Source organism: Tauraco erythrolophus, chromosome 12 (assembly GCF_009769465.1).
Source record: "Tauraco erythrolophus isolate bTauEry1 chromosome 12, bTauEry1.pri, whole genome shotgun sequence".
Taxonomy (NCBI): domain Eukaryota; kingdom Metazoa; phylum Chordata; class Aves; order Musophagiformes; family Musophagidae; genus Tauraco; species Tauraco erythrolophus.
In genome coordinates, this window is record NC_141476.1 from 21,431,243 (window position 1) to 21,444,963 (window position 13,721).

Sequence of the window (13,721 nt, forward strand, 5' to 3'; positions counted from 1 at the left end):
GCGGCCCCTGATCTTCCCCGGCACTTCTGTGCGTTTTCTTGCAATGCCGGCCCTGTTTGCAGGCTGGACAGAACTTCATTCATGAAAGGGCCGTGTTTCAATGCTCTGCTTGTGAGCCTTGAACAATTGGGAGTTAGAAGGAATAATGAATTACAGATAAAAGCTGCAAGAAAAGGCATTTTTTATTATTTTGTCACAGATTTAATGTATAAAAACATGGGAAAATATACCGATGGTGTATGCTGGAGGTGCGGCTCTGCCTCTGCGTTCCTGACGAATGTAAGCCCTGATGAACACAGATCCATATCTGCATTTTCTGGCTCACATTAGACAGGGAACACAGACATCAGGACAAGAGTTCGGAAATCTTTCTCCACTTCAGATCTTTTGTTGCTGTAGCAATCAGGATGTGTGCAACATGTACACACCCTCTTTTCGTAAAGGAGTTGTTTCCCGCGGGAGCAACACAAGGTTTGATTAGAGAGTAATAATAGACAGCTATGGATCGACGTGCAGGATAGAACTGCTTCAAGGATTGCACGTTTTGTCACTTCACAAATCCAGCTTAGGAGTTGAAAATTCATTAACATGATTTTAACCATTTCAGTCCAGGCATGTGAAAATGTGTTTTCTTGAGGTTTCGGTGTACACAAAGTAGCTTGTTGTCTTTATATAGATGTGTATATGTCTCACAGCACCAGATTTATTTTATTTCATTTTTAAACAGTAAGAAGCCAGTTTTACCACTGCCAGTGCTCTGATTCTTCTTTTTTTCCCTCCCATCCACCCCCCCCCCCCCAAAAAAAATAAACCCTCTGTCTGTTAAAAAACAAACAAACAACAAATATTCAGAATTATTAGAATTGGGTCTCATTTTCAGATTTTAGATCTACTTCAAAACTGAGCCAGAAGTGCTGTACACTATGTCCTGGTTTAGTTCAAGCAGCCATACTTTGATTTTGATTTTTTTCAGTCTGAAGTTTTGGCTTCAAATCATAAGGTTGGATCCAAGTCCAGGACTAACACCTGAAAATAATTCAGACCTGTTAACATCTCTGTTCTTACCTAGAGGAAACGTACTTCTTTCAGGAAGCTTTTCATGTCAGTGAAAAGATAAAAAAGGCTGAAACCTTCCACAGGAAGTTCAAGCTACAAGAAGACCACAAAAAACACACCAAGAAGATATTTTAATGGCCTCTGTGGTCAGTTTTAGGACTATTGATTTTCAAGTCTCACTTAGGGCAGTAGGATTGGAAAGTGATGAGGGAATTAATTGAGCGCCATTGATTGGTTTCCAGATGACATCACATGGCTGCTGCTAAAGATGATCTAAATAGACCAATTTGATTACTGTTTCAATAAAATTCAAATAATAAAGAAATATGCTGGGCAAACTGTTTTCTCTAACTTTGAGCATGCAGGTCTACCTGTTTGATGGTTAACTAAGGCATGTTGTGCCTAAGATTGTCCAGAATAGCCCATCGAACGACTGTGCTCTGCACGTCTTAAAGTCCTTTATATCTAGTGCAATCAAACTAATTGTACAATCAAAATAAAAATATTGCACTCATAACAAAATTTTAAAATAATTTTGTGAAAAGTTAAAAATTAGTTCAGAACTGTGTTGTAGACATAGTTGATAATTAAACACATTCAACTGAATGTGTAGAAGTGTAAACATTTTAAAACTAAATCTCATCTGGTAGTTGTGCAAATGCCATAAAAACCACATTTTCATTGCAATCATCTATAGTATTTCCTGCAGCTACTCTTGAGATAATTTTCAAGAGTCTTTCAAAGCCATGTGTACATAGGTGGCATATTTAAAGCACTTAGAGAAGCAAATGGCCATAAGAGGGGTTCTTACTCAAGAAACACGTTCCTCATAGGTCTCTGTAGGCTCAGTCAGCGTTGGAAGGGATGAGCTTGGAACACGCTACACGCTGCAAGACCTTTCAGCAGTAACGTGGATTTTAGCAAATCTTATGGCTAGAAGGTTTCTCAACTCTAACGTGAAACAACTGGTCACAACAGCAGCAGGAGAAGCAGATACGTACACCAGTCAGTCCTGGGGTACTTGGGCTTATCCCAAGCCAGAACTTGAAACTGGCTATTCTGCTTCCCACACAAGTCTAGTGAGCAGTTCTTTGGTAGGTGTATCTCTCATTTCTTCATGACAGCAGTGATACAATCTGATCATTAAAATGTAAAAGGCCAAGAATTTTTGAAACCTCAGCAGAACTCCTGTTGTCTTCATTCTGAAACAGTAAGTTTTGTCAAATTACTGTCAGAGTTCAGACAAAGACATATTTACATCACGGCATTTGAAAGGGATTTTAATAAGTCTGGGAGTCTCTATGCTCAGGGACATGCTCTCACAAATGCATGAAAATGCATTTTTAGTTTGTTTATCAGAGGAGACAAATATTGCCTGTAGCTTCTACTGATACCAGTACAGTGGCTGAGTACCTGTTACCTCTGAACAGTATCAGCAGGCATTGGGTCTTAGCTCAAAGCTGTGTTGTCTTTTTTTTATATTGTATATTGTTAGTATTTTTCATTATATTAGGAAAATTACTTTTAGAAAGTTTGAAAGAAACCCTGAGCTCAGCACCCATTCCAAGTGACAGTTAGGTCTTGATCTTGTAAAATACAAAGATTATTCCCAAAAGATGTAGATATATTCCTTGACTAACTTTTAAGCAAAATAATCTCATAACTTAAAAAATAGCAGAGAATTGATAGCCAGCATTTTATAAATATGAGCAGACTGAAGCAGAAGAAACACTTGGTCTTTTTACAGTTTGTATAAATGAACGAACAGTCCAGGGCATCTTTCACTGTGCCAAATGTTACGATGTCAGTTTTCCTTTAGTTTGAAAAGTAAGCCATGATATCATAGCAAATGATGTCATAATACTAGTCAAGCGAGTGCCCCCTCCTTGGTTATATTCTGCCACAGCTGGTACTTGCTAATAAGAAACAGAAAGTTTCATTTTTCAAGGGATATAGTCACTGATTCCTCCATCATTGACATAGTAGAAAAAAAAAACACTTGACACTTATTTCTGTCTAGCTAAGTCTAGTGTTGAACAACTAATTTCTGTTTTCTAGTAAAATGCAAGAAAATAAAGAGGATTGGGGATAATCCACTGTGTTTGTTGATGTGTGCAGTATGAAAAAAAGGCAGGAAATCTGACTACAGTCAAATTTATGATCAGCTGCTTCTCTTCTCAATGGGAATTCTGATTTTGCACAGGACTTGTAGTTCTGGAGGGGCTTTTTCTACTGTGGGTTGTCATGATCCTTGTTAATTTTTACTACAAAGCATCAGCATCTATCAGCAGCATTCTGGTCATTAATTACCATCATTGTTTCCTTCTCTTCTGACAGTCCCCAGAGACCCCTATTAAAAACCCCAGGTCTCCTGCTGTTGGATGAGAGATCTGTGGGAACTGCTCTTTTTGATTCACTGCCGTTATACGTATTGATTTTCTTTTTAATGACAATTTCTGGTTTCATGCTCTACAGGTATTGGAAACAGAGGATTTTTCTCCCATCAGATCACTTCTGTGTTGATTTAGATAACTAGTCTTTTTTAATTTAACAGCAGTTGTGGGGACAAAAGTATTGCAGATTGTTTTCCTGGTTCAGATTTACTTGAGAGTGTCACTTTATACACCAAGATCATGTCAGGACATGTATTGATTTCAGTGAGTACCAAGAGAATTACAGAATCGTAGAATGGTTTGGGTTGGAAGGGACCTCAAAGATCATCTAGTTCCAACCCCCCTGCCATGGGCAGAGAAATCCTCCACTATACCAGGTTGCCCAAAGCCTCATCCAACCTGGCCTTGAACACTTCCAGGTATGGGGCATCTACAACTTCTCTGGGCAACCTGTGCCAGTGCCTCACCACCCTCAGAGTGAAAAATTTCTTCCTTATGTCCAATCTAAATCTGCCCTCTTTCAGTTTAAAGTCATTGCCCCTTGTCCTGTCACTACACGCCCTTGTAAAAAGTCCCTCTCCAGCTTTCCTGTAGCCCCTTTAGGTACTGGCAGGCTGCAATAAGATCACCCCGGAGCCTTCTCTTCTCCAGGCTGAACAGCCCCAACTCTCTCAGCCTGTCTCCATAGCAGAGGTGCTCCAGCCCTCGGATCATCTTCATCACCTCCTCTGGACCTGCTCCAGCAGCTCCATGTCCTTCTTGTGTTGGGGACTCCAGAGCTGAACACAGTATTCTAAGTGGGGTCTCACGAGAGCAGAGCAGAGGGGCAGAATCCCCTCCCTCGCCCTGCTGCCCACGCTGCTCTGGATGCAGCCCAGGACACGGTTGGCTTTCTGGGCTGCCAGCGCACAGTGCTGGCTCATGGTGAGCTTCTCATCCACCAGCACTCCCAAATCCTTTTCCTCAGGGCTGCTCTCAATCCATTCTCTGCCCAGCCTGTACTTGTGCTTGGGATTGCCCGACCCAATCCAGTCCTATGAGGTGGTGTTGATGGCAAGTGAAGGAACTGTGCACAAGGAGTGCTCAGAATACCCAGTTTTGCCTCAACTCCCATTCATTTCAGTGGGAACTGTGGTGGCCGAGCATTTCCCTGGGACCAGTCTATATTCCACTTATTTAGTTTATAAGCCATTTTAACCCTCTGTTTTGAATAAAGAAATCACAATCAGGGTGCGTTTGCCTCTCTCTGGTTGCCTGGCACACCAAGCAAATTAAAGCTCTATCCTTTTTATCCGCTTGAGCTTTTAGATTTCTTCAACGTTCTTCAAATTAAACTAAATTTAATTTATTGCTTAATTTCTTATTTTAATTAAAAAATTAAAATCTTTTAATTTCTAAAAAGATAATACAAAGCATATCACTGTTTCTGCTTTGCTTAATTAAGAGGAGAATATGTTGAGCTACCCCTGCTGGTAACAGGGAGCTTCTGCCTGGCTGAGCCCTGACTTTATCTGGACATTTTGCTTTCTTAAAACCAAACAGACCAGAGAAAGTCCATCTTCTGCTTGTTTATTGATTTAGGACTCTTCCTGCCTGTTTCTGGGAAAGAAAAAATGAATAAAAGGCCACCTTCATTATTTCACTTTTAATTTCCTTTCTCCAAAGTAAGCAGAGCAAAATTAGATTTAGTCTGATGCATATTCCACAAATAAATTACATGAAACTAGAGTGGTTAAATGAACTTTGCTTGGGGATTATTGGAAAGATAAATATTTAAACACTGAACTTGAGGTAAGTCATGTTTATGCAACATCTGGGGTTTTTTGTCACTACTTCTCCCTCCCCCTCCTTTTTTTTTTTTTTCCTATTGTGGCTTTTCTAGTCAGCTCAGCCATGAGGACATTAAAGCCAGGGTGAATACCACCTTCAAAAAACTGTGTTTTCTGTATTGTTGCCAGCAGAGGTTTGGGGTTTTTTTTTCCTTTTTTTTTTTTTTTAGCAGATGATCTTTGCCTAGTTTTTTTTTTATATACAACTTTGACTATATTTTACGTTATATCTTATAAGAATTCAGTGTAAATTTACAAGAATTCAAATTATAACTCTTTGAAATAATATAGCCTATATTACGTGACTAAGCGTTGTTCAAAAATACTTAAACTGCAGAAGAATTTCTAAACCTTTGAGCACTTCAGTGTATGAAGGTTAAATTTTAAGGATTTATTTTAAATTAATAGACTTACAGTGAAGAAATTGCAGGATGACACTAGTAAACCAGACACTTACAAACTCCAGAAAATTTCTGAAATAGGAAAGGATAGATATTATTTCCATTACATATGGGAAAATACCAACACGAGTACAGATGAAGACTGGGCTGGTTAACTATATAGCCATCTACTGCTGAACTAAGTAACCTTCAGATTATAGAAGATGATAAAGGTGCCTGTAGGGATTGTGTAAGTATGTCAAACTGGAATACTTCTTTCTACAGTAAAAAGCATGCTATATGCACTGTTTAGGTGGCCAGATATTAAAGATGAACACAATCAAATGATACTTCTCTTTGTAAGCTCATAGCACAAAGACTCTTCAATTTTAAAACACTGCTGCAGATGGAATGTTAACAAGCAATGATAATAATTGTCCTTGTATTGTGACGTCACTCAGAGAATGATGAAAGTAACTGGGTTGCTAGGTTTTCATGCTCATCTAATTAGACGTGTTTCTAATGGTAAGTCAGTTTTATTGCTATAAAAGAACTTGAATACATGAAATTTATACTCTCTCGAGTATATTGGTCAGGAACTGACAACTGAAATACCTGCAACAGTCAGCATTTAGCAAACAGCTTTTCATTTTGAAACTCGAACCTGGTTAGGAGTATATGAGTTTCATAGCTAGATCAAATGAAAAATGGAAGCATTTTTAGTGACTGGTCAGGGTATTATTGTGCAGAGACCTTTGGGCAGTGTTACCATCTGTAGAAATGTCCTGCAGTGCCAGAACGCAGCAGGTTTCCGAGGTGTGCGTAACCAGGGGTGGGCGGCGCGGCTCAGTCTGTGGGTGCGTGGCTGTGCTTTCAAAGGGGTGTTGAATCAGACGGTGCCTTCGAAAATTATCGTGGTAAAACCACGTCACGTGCTGCAACTAACTCGGGCTCCATTCAGGAAAAAAAAAATAAAGTAGGATTTCTGACCACGAGTCTTAGGTTTGGCTCCAGTTTGGGAAAGAATAAACTGACAGGGCCGAAGCATGTTTGTAAGAAGAGGATGTCAAACCTCTGATGGCTACACACATCCTAAAGAGTGAACTTACATTCGCCAGACTAATGGTGCTGCCAGCTGCCTCTAGTTACAATGTGTGTTTTGTTTCTTTGTAAAACACAAGTTAAGTTTATTTTGTCAGGTTCACTGGAAGGACATGACTCTTGTTGATGTGTTCAAGTAACAGGAATGTCTTTTCCCTGCTGCTGCTACACTGGAACTGCATGCACAGTGCGCGGATTTCAGTTTAAGGGAAATCATAGCGATGAATTCAGGAAGGAGAGAAGTATCAAGTACGTATTAGTAAGAAGTACTACAGCAGGTTACTGATTCCACTTTCTGTTTTCCACGTTTTTTTCAATTGAAGTGCATTGAAAATACAGGTAGCACCATAGTGTAAAAAGAGTGTGGTTCTTCACGAGCACCGCTTTAGCGGATAAGTGTTCATGAGCTTTAGAATTTTCTTGATTAGATGCTCAGAGGTCGGCGTGTAGCATCTATTTAATACCTTCCTTTCCGCAGAGCACTTTTTGTGGTGTTCATCGGTTTGGGTAATTTTTAAAATTCAACTGTGTCTTCTTGGTTCTTCCGCACATACTCTGTGGCAGTTCCAAAATGGTGATTTCAACAAAACAGGCATCACAAGCTTGGTGCCACTTGGCCTGCCAGATGCTGCAGGACGCGTGGATATACCCAGGTGTTTCGAATGATGCTAAGGAATACTTTTACAAACACTGTATGTTTGGATAACAAATGAAGTCTTCTGGAAGAATATGTTTTCCTTCCTTTTCTCGACGAGATAAAAATGCTCTAACAACTTTTGAAAGAAGAGGAAGGGGAAAATGTGTGTTTTGTCCTTAACTGTTTTTTCTCAATTTTTGGCTGGCAGGGTATGCTTAGTTTTGAAACTGAAATACGTTCTGAATGCAGCCAGTTTAGCTATTTACTACTGTCCATCTCCAGATCAGAGGTCAGGAGCTTTCAAACCTTTTTGTGTTCATTAAGTCTTCTGGAACCCATGTTTTTAAGGGTTATCTGATGTGTCAACAGCAATTTTCACAGTACTTGCTCGCTCTTTTTGAGCACCTGGATCATTTGATCAGTGTCTTTTTAAACTGTTTTATTTTGGCAAATTTTTCTTATTTTCTAGCAAAAGCAAAGACCAGTAATCACAGTGTTTTCTGAAATTGCTTGTATGTTCTGCATTTCTCTGTTCATTCAGTGTAATTATTAATATGTGGGATCAGGATGGAAGATGGGCCAGCCCTAAATCTTTTATGAAAACAACATATGCAACATATTAAAAATATCTTGACATTTCAGAAGAGTAGTACAGTATTTTTCAGATTTCAGGCATTTAAAATAGATTCTGACCAGTAACTAATGAATCTTTGAACCTAATTTGTGTTTGAATCCAATTTGCAAATCATCCTAGCAGTGTGTAAAACGAATTTTTGATGCAATAATTTACATCAACAGAAGAGTAAAAATGCAAAGCATTTCGAGCCTTAATGAGGATGATTTGATAACTTCCTGCTCCCAACACCAGCTGTTTCAAAAAGCTTTGTGGTCTCACGCTAGCTAACCCAACAGATGTCATGACCTAATTCTGAGAGACTCGATGACATGAGAAACGCGCTTCTGTGATATATTTCAAAATTATTTGCTGTGAACGCATGCTTGCCTTAATTAGTGTTTATTCAGCAACTTCAGGATATTGCGTCAAATTTCTCCCTGGATTTAGTAATTCCATCAGTATCATTCCTGTTTCAGATAGTTCTTTGTCTACTCATAAATCTAAATAGTTACATTGCAACTATAATTACTTTGCTAGTGGCCTGTCAGTAGTGTGGGAAACAAAAAGAGCAAATGGAAAATCGGAGAAATAATGTGTGTCATGAGTTCCTGCTGCACTGTCTTTGCTCTTATCGACCTAACAGGAGTAGATCTGGTGAAAAACAAACGGCGAATCCACGACAGAGAGATGTTTGTAGTATTATCAGTAATTTAAAAGAATTAAAGAATATTGCAGTTGCTGCAAGTGGTTTGGAAGTACGAGCCTTGTCCATTGGCCTCCAGTTTACCTTTGGAGGTTGTGGAGTGCAGATCCCACAGCACTTAGAAGCTCTACCAGTGAAGCTCAATTTGAGCTGGTTTGTCAGCTGATCTATTCCCATTACGAAGATATGGCTGAAAAATCAACCCTACTCATTTTGAAGGATTGCTCCTGTGAGGACTAGACCAATGAACTTCAAATGTGTTCATCTAAAGAACCATTTTGGGCCTCTTACAGATTCACTGGTAGTGACGTTCACACAACACCATTAAAAGAATTATTTTCAACTGGACTGCCTTGAAAATAATAAAATAAATGGTAGTTATGTAAAAAATAAGTGATAGTAAAGAGTTAAGTGGCATGCAAATCAGCTCTTGAATGGAAAATACTAGCATATCGTTATTTGAGTAAGGAAAAGATAGACATGTTTTTACAAACATGAAGATTTTTCAGACAGGATATTACAGTCACATTTTAAACCCATATATACTGTTGTATTTCCATTACGGATTTAATCACTTCTAATATTTAATCCCTCATTCTCCTTTGTCCTTGATCCCTTCCGCAGTGCAGTTAACCACGACAGGGTTAGACTTCTAACTCTTAGACAAGTGCCCAGGCTGCCCGGAGGATTTAAAGTATTAGTGCTCTGCTCATTAAGGCTCGTGTCAAACGTGAATGAACTCCAAGTTTGAAGGTGCCCTGTGGTAACAACCCTTAGACTTGTCTGGTTGTTAAGTATGTAAATTTAATTCATGCTATTAGAATATGACAGAAACCATGAAAACCTGTCGTTTCAGTAAAACAACTTCCATGCTAAATATTTCTCAGTTTGACACTTGGATATCTAGACAGCTGTTATCCAGGTTTTAAAAGGATTCTGCTTCAAAAGATTTTTTTACTACTGCCTTTTATCTGAAAATGTAATCTGCTTTTTGCTCTCCTAGGGAACATATTTTCGAGTTCACAGATCAAAGTAGTACCTTCTCCTAGTACCTGCTTAGTCCTAGTTATGGAATTGAGCCATACAACTTATTCTAAGTTAAGGTTCTGTTGAAATGAGACTTCATATTTATTTAAAAAAACAATGTAAGAAGTTAAAACCATAGAAATGAAAATATATAGACCAAATCCATCTTTGTAGGTTTTAGGAGCTGATAAAACTTTTTAATACTTAGTGACGTTATTTTGGTTAGTGATATCGGATTAGCAATTATCAGTAACGTATCTCAACTGGTTTTTATGTAGGTTCCTACAAAAAGCCATGACAGTTTTTCCAGTTGCTACTAATATTTATTACAACTCCAATCATATTCATGTAAATCTACGAAAAGTTGTATTGCACACTTGACGTGTTCTGTTTTCTCTCTAATTAATACTTATAATTTATTGTGTTGTTATTCAACTTATAATAGAAGTTCTGTTTATTCTAGTTTATTTTTTAATAGTCAGATGTATTTCATGTATGTTATATGAATGTGCAAGGGTTCGTGCAATGTAGTCCGTTTCCATCTCTCATACATATGACATTTCTTAATGTAATTTCTATTGTTGGTCTTTTCTCATTTTTTTCCCCTCAGTTTTAATTGTCACAGTAGAATTTACAATTTTCTAAATCTAAGGCATCCTTTCAAAAATAAATACTATTTTTGGAAAATGGCTTCCCCCCCAACAATACATTTCAAAGAAAACATGCAAACACATGGCATTAGTATCAGCTCTGTTTGTAGTGGATCCATTGATACATGCTAGATCTTCTCTCAAGTATCTCTCTACCAAGTAACTGTAACATAAATTAAAAGGAAAGCCATGGAGCTGGTAAGTTTTTGGCGTTAGGATCACCGTTGTATCGTATGTAATGTTTACCCAAATGTACGAAAAGCCTTGAGACTGCCCGTTCTGTTAGGACAGAAGTTAGCATGAAAGAGCAGACTGGGAAGAGGTGGGGGAGGACTCAAGTTTTCTATCATTTCAATAAGAATTCCAGGTTTTGCTCTTGCTTGACAGAACAACACCAGGCACAACTGGAAACAAGTTAGCGGTGGGGAAGTGACTGCCTGATGGCACTTGTCTAGTCCCCGGGTACAGAGAGAAAACCATGGTAATTAAAAATAATGGTAATTAAAGTCCGAGCAGGAAAAAAGGAAACGCTGTTCCCAAACCAAAATAACTCCCAACTTTATCAGCCTGGGCCTCATGGGCCTGTCCCAGCGATACACACAAAAGAGAGCAGCACTGGGATAACTTGGGATCTGTCTGCCCTCTATGCTCCCTAGTTTTCTCCTGTCTGATGTTTGGGATGCAGTATTCCGGGCCTTTTCCCCTGCAGCCACCTCTGCCCTTTGCCTGCGCTGGGGTGTGGCGTTGCACCACACGAAATCCTCGTACCCGACTCCACAGCAGAGTGAACTCTGTTGCCTTGAACGACGTTGGTGCAGTTTGCTGAGGGACAAAGCAGAGTTGCTTTTTGTTTCTTTTTTTGTTTTGTTTTTATTTTAAGTCAGTGTTTGTTCCTGTGGCCCACAGAGGATGCCGCAGCTCTGGAATCATGGGAAGATACGTGCTCCTCTTAATTACAGGAGGGCCATTTGTATTGCTGTAGTTAGAGGTCTGCCAGCATTTCCATTACAAACCCTGGTTCAGTGGTTTATGGCTCAGTCATAAAAATGTGATGCTGCCCTTATGAATCTTGAGTCAGGCAGCGATTTGTTCCCCCTCCTGCCCAAAAAAAAATTGAAAAAAAAAGAAAAGTGACTAGTTTTAAAATATGAAAGCAATAAATAAGTGACCAGGTGTTGACTACACAGGACTTTGCAGTCCTACAGTTTAGCAAGGATTTTATTTTTTAAATTGCAGTATAGGTTATCTTTACTGTATAATGATTTGCAAGTGCTTTTGGCTATTTTGAAACTAATAAATTTTTTTCATGCTTATGTGCCTCATATTCGTTAGACTGAAATAGCAATTAAATGTATTTTGGGCTTAAAGACCAACTCTTGAAATGGTTCCTAAGCAAGAGTTAACTGAAAGACTTTCAAAGTTTTCATAGTTACGGACTCTTGCAGTGTTAGTCTAAGTACCCAGAATTTCTGAAAAAATACAAGTTACCTTTACACAGGCACCGAAATGTGGCAGCTGCTGTTCCACATGTGTTATAAGGCACTAAGAGATGGTTTTCAGAATGGTCTGCTTGCCTGTGGTGGTAATCCTTGATTTCAGACCTTGAGGATGCACTGGCAGAAGATACGTGTATCGAAGTGTTCAAGGCCAGGTTGGATGAGGCTTTGGGCAACCTCGTGTAGTGGAGGGTGTCCCTGCCCATGGCAGGGGAGTTGGAACTGGATGATCTTTGAGGTCCCTTCCAACCCTAACCATTCTGTGATTCTATGATTCTATGATTCTATGACACCTTTACTTAACTAATGGAATAATTTAACTAGGATTGCAGTAAATTTTTCATAACTGCAAGTCTTTAAATCAAATCTGCTTTTCTTCTGAAAAGACTTACTAGCCCTAGCTTTGGGTTTGACGCAGAAATCAATGAAAAACTTCCACGGCCCGTGTTGCGTAGCTGACAACTGTAGGACTCTGTAGTTTCATCAGGCTTTGAAAATTCTGGTATGTTAAAAAAGTAGATCCAAAGATCCCTCCTTTTTCTTCTGATGAGGCAGAGCAGAAACTGAGATTCTGTCAAAAAACAAGCAACTTGGTTTCATTTGCTTAGATGTCCTTTGTATGTTTTTTAAAAAGAAGTCAGAAAAAAAAAAAAGTATTGCATCGGTATGCGTTTTAGGAAAGTCGGAAAAAGTCTATTTAAGAAAAAAAAAAAGAGATTCATGTATTGTACTGGGAATCTGCTGGTAATACAGAATATGTACCTTGCAGCGAATGCCCACTTGTTCTTGTGCAAATTTGCCTTTCAGTTAAAGCATTTTTAAAGGGCACATCCTTAAATCATCTTGAAAATAAATGTTTAAAATATAGGAAAAGCATGTGTGTCTAATTAGCTTTCTAACCCTACAAACAGGTTTGGATGTTACCAAAAGCCAAGTGACCTTCCTATTCTTTATCTCTTAATCTTAATGTCAATATTTACCATCCCATGACATTTTTTCCCTAAATATCTGTTTGTGTTTGTGTGTTCCTGTGCAATGTCGTGCAAAGCACAGTGAGATAAGTGTGAACTCCATTTAACCTCTTGACAATCCTTTGTGCGTATTTGGAAAATAAATTTCTCGTAAAATCTCTAAGAATTCTCAGTTTATTTTCTAAAGCAAAAGCTTTGCCTTTGATTGTATTTACTGTGTTAGAATTCGGTGCTCCATGAAGGTTTCAGACCGTACTGTCAGCCCTCACCGTCCTGCTGCTGCTCAGCTTAACCACATGTTGGGGGTGGTCAGTATTTTACTTCTAGTTACAATCCTGTTGTACTGAGTATTTGTACTTACACCTGGTTGGCAGAGGTTGGATATATGTACGTTTTAGGTGGAAGAAAATGAAAAAGAAGTGACTGCTGCACCCGTGACTGGGAGATCTAAAATTCCTTCAAATAACTGATGGAAAAAAGCCTGGTTATTCCCAGAACTTTCTGAGAGACAGAACCATGATCATTTGATTGAACAAGGAGTATTCATATGCCTTTGCATCTTTGATTTGCTAATCAATGGCTGAATTATTACTCACATTCTGTGCAGAAGCTGGAGCCTTCCCTAGAGAACGGTAGCAGAAGCTGGGATCTGCCTTTGGAGAAAGTTCTTCTGGTGAATTAAACATCATTGCTTTCATAAGGGGTCACAGAAGGAATTTACAGCCTTGCTAAATAAAGGAAGTCAAGGGGAAAAGGAAAAAGGTGATTAATTCGACATCACTAATGATTATAACCTTGGAGAGTGTGAGTTTATGGGTCAGAAAGCACAGTAGCAAAACGTAAAATCGGAAATAACGGAAATT

The 13,721-nt window shown here is 38.8% G+C and overlaps 1 protein-coding gene across 4 annotated transcripts in view; it reads left to right on the plus strand.

Moving 5' to 3' along the window:
- SYN2 (synapsin II) overlaps positions 1-13,721 on the plus strand; it is a 187,407-nt gene that overhangs the window by 125,703 nt on the left and 47,983 nt on the right. The window lies entirely within an intron of this gene.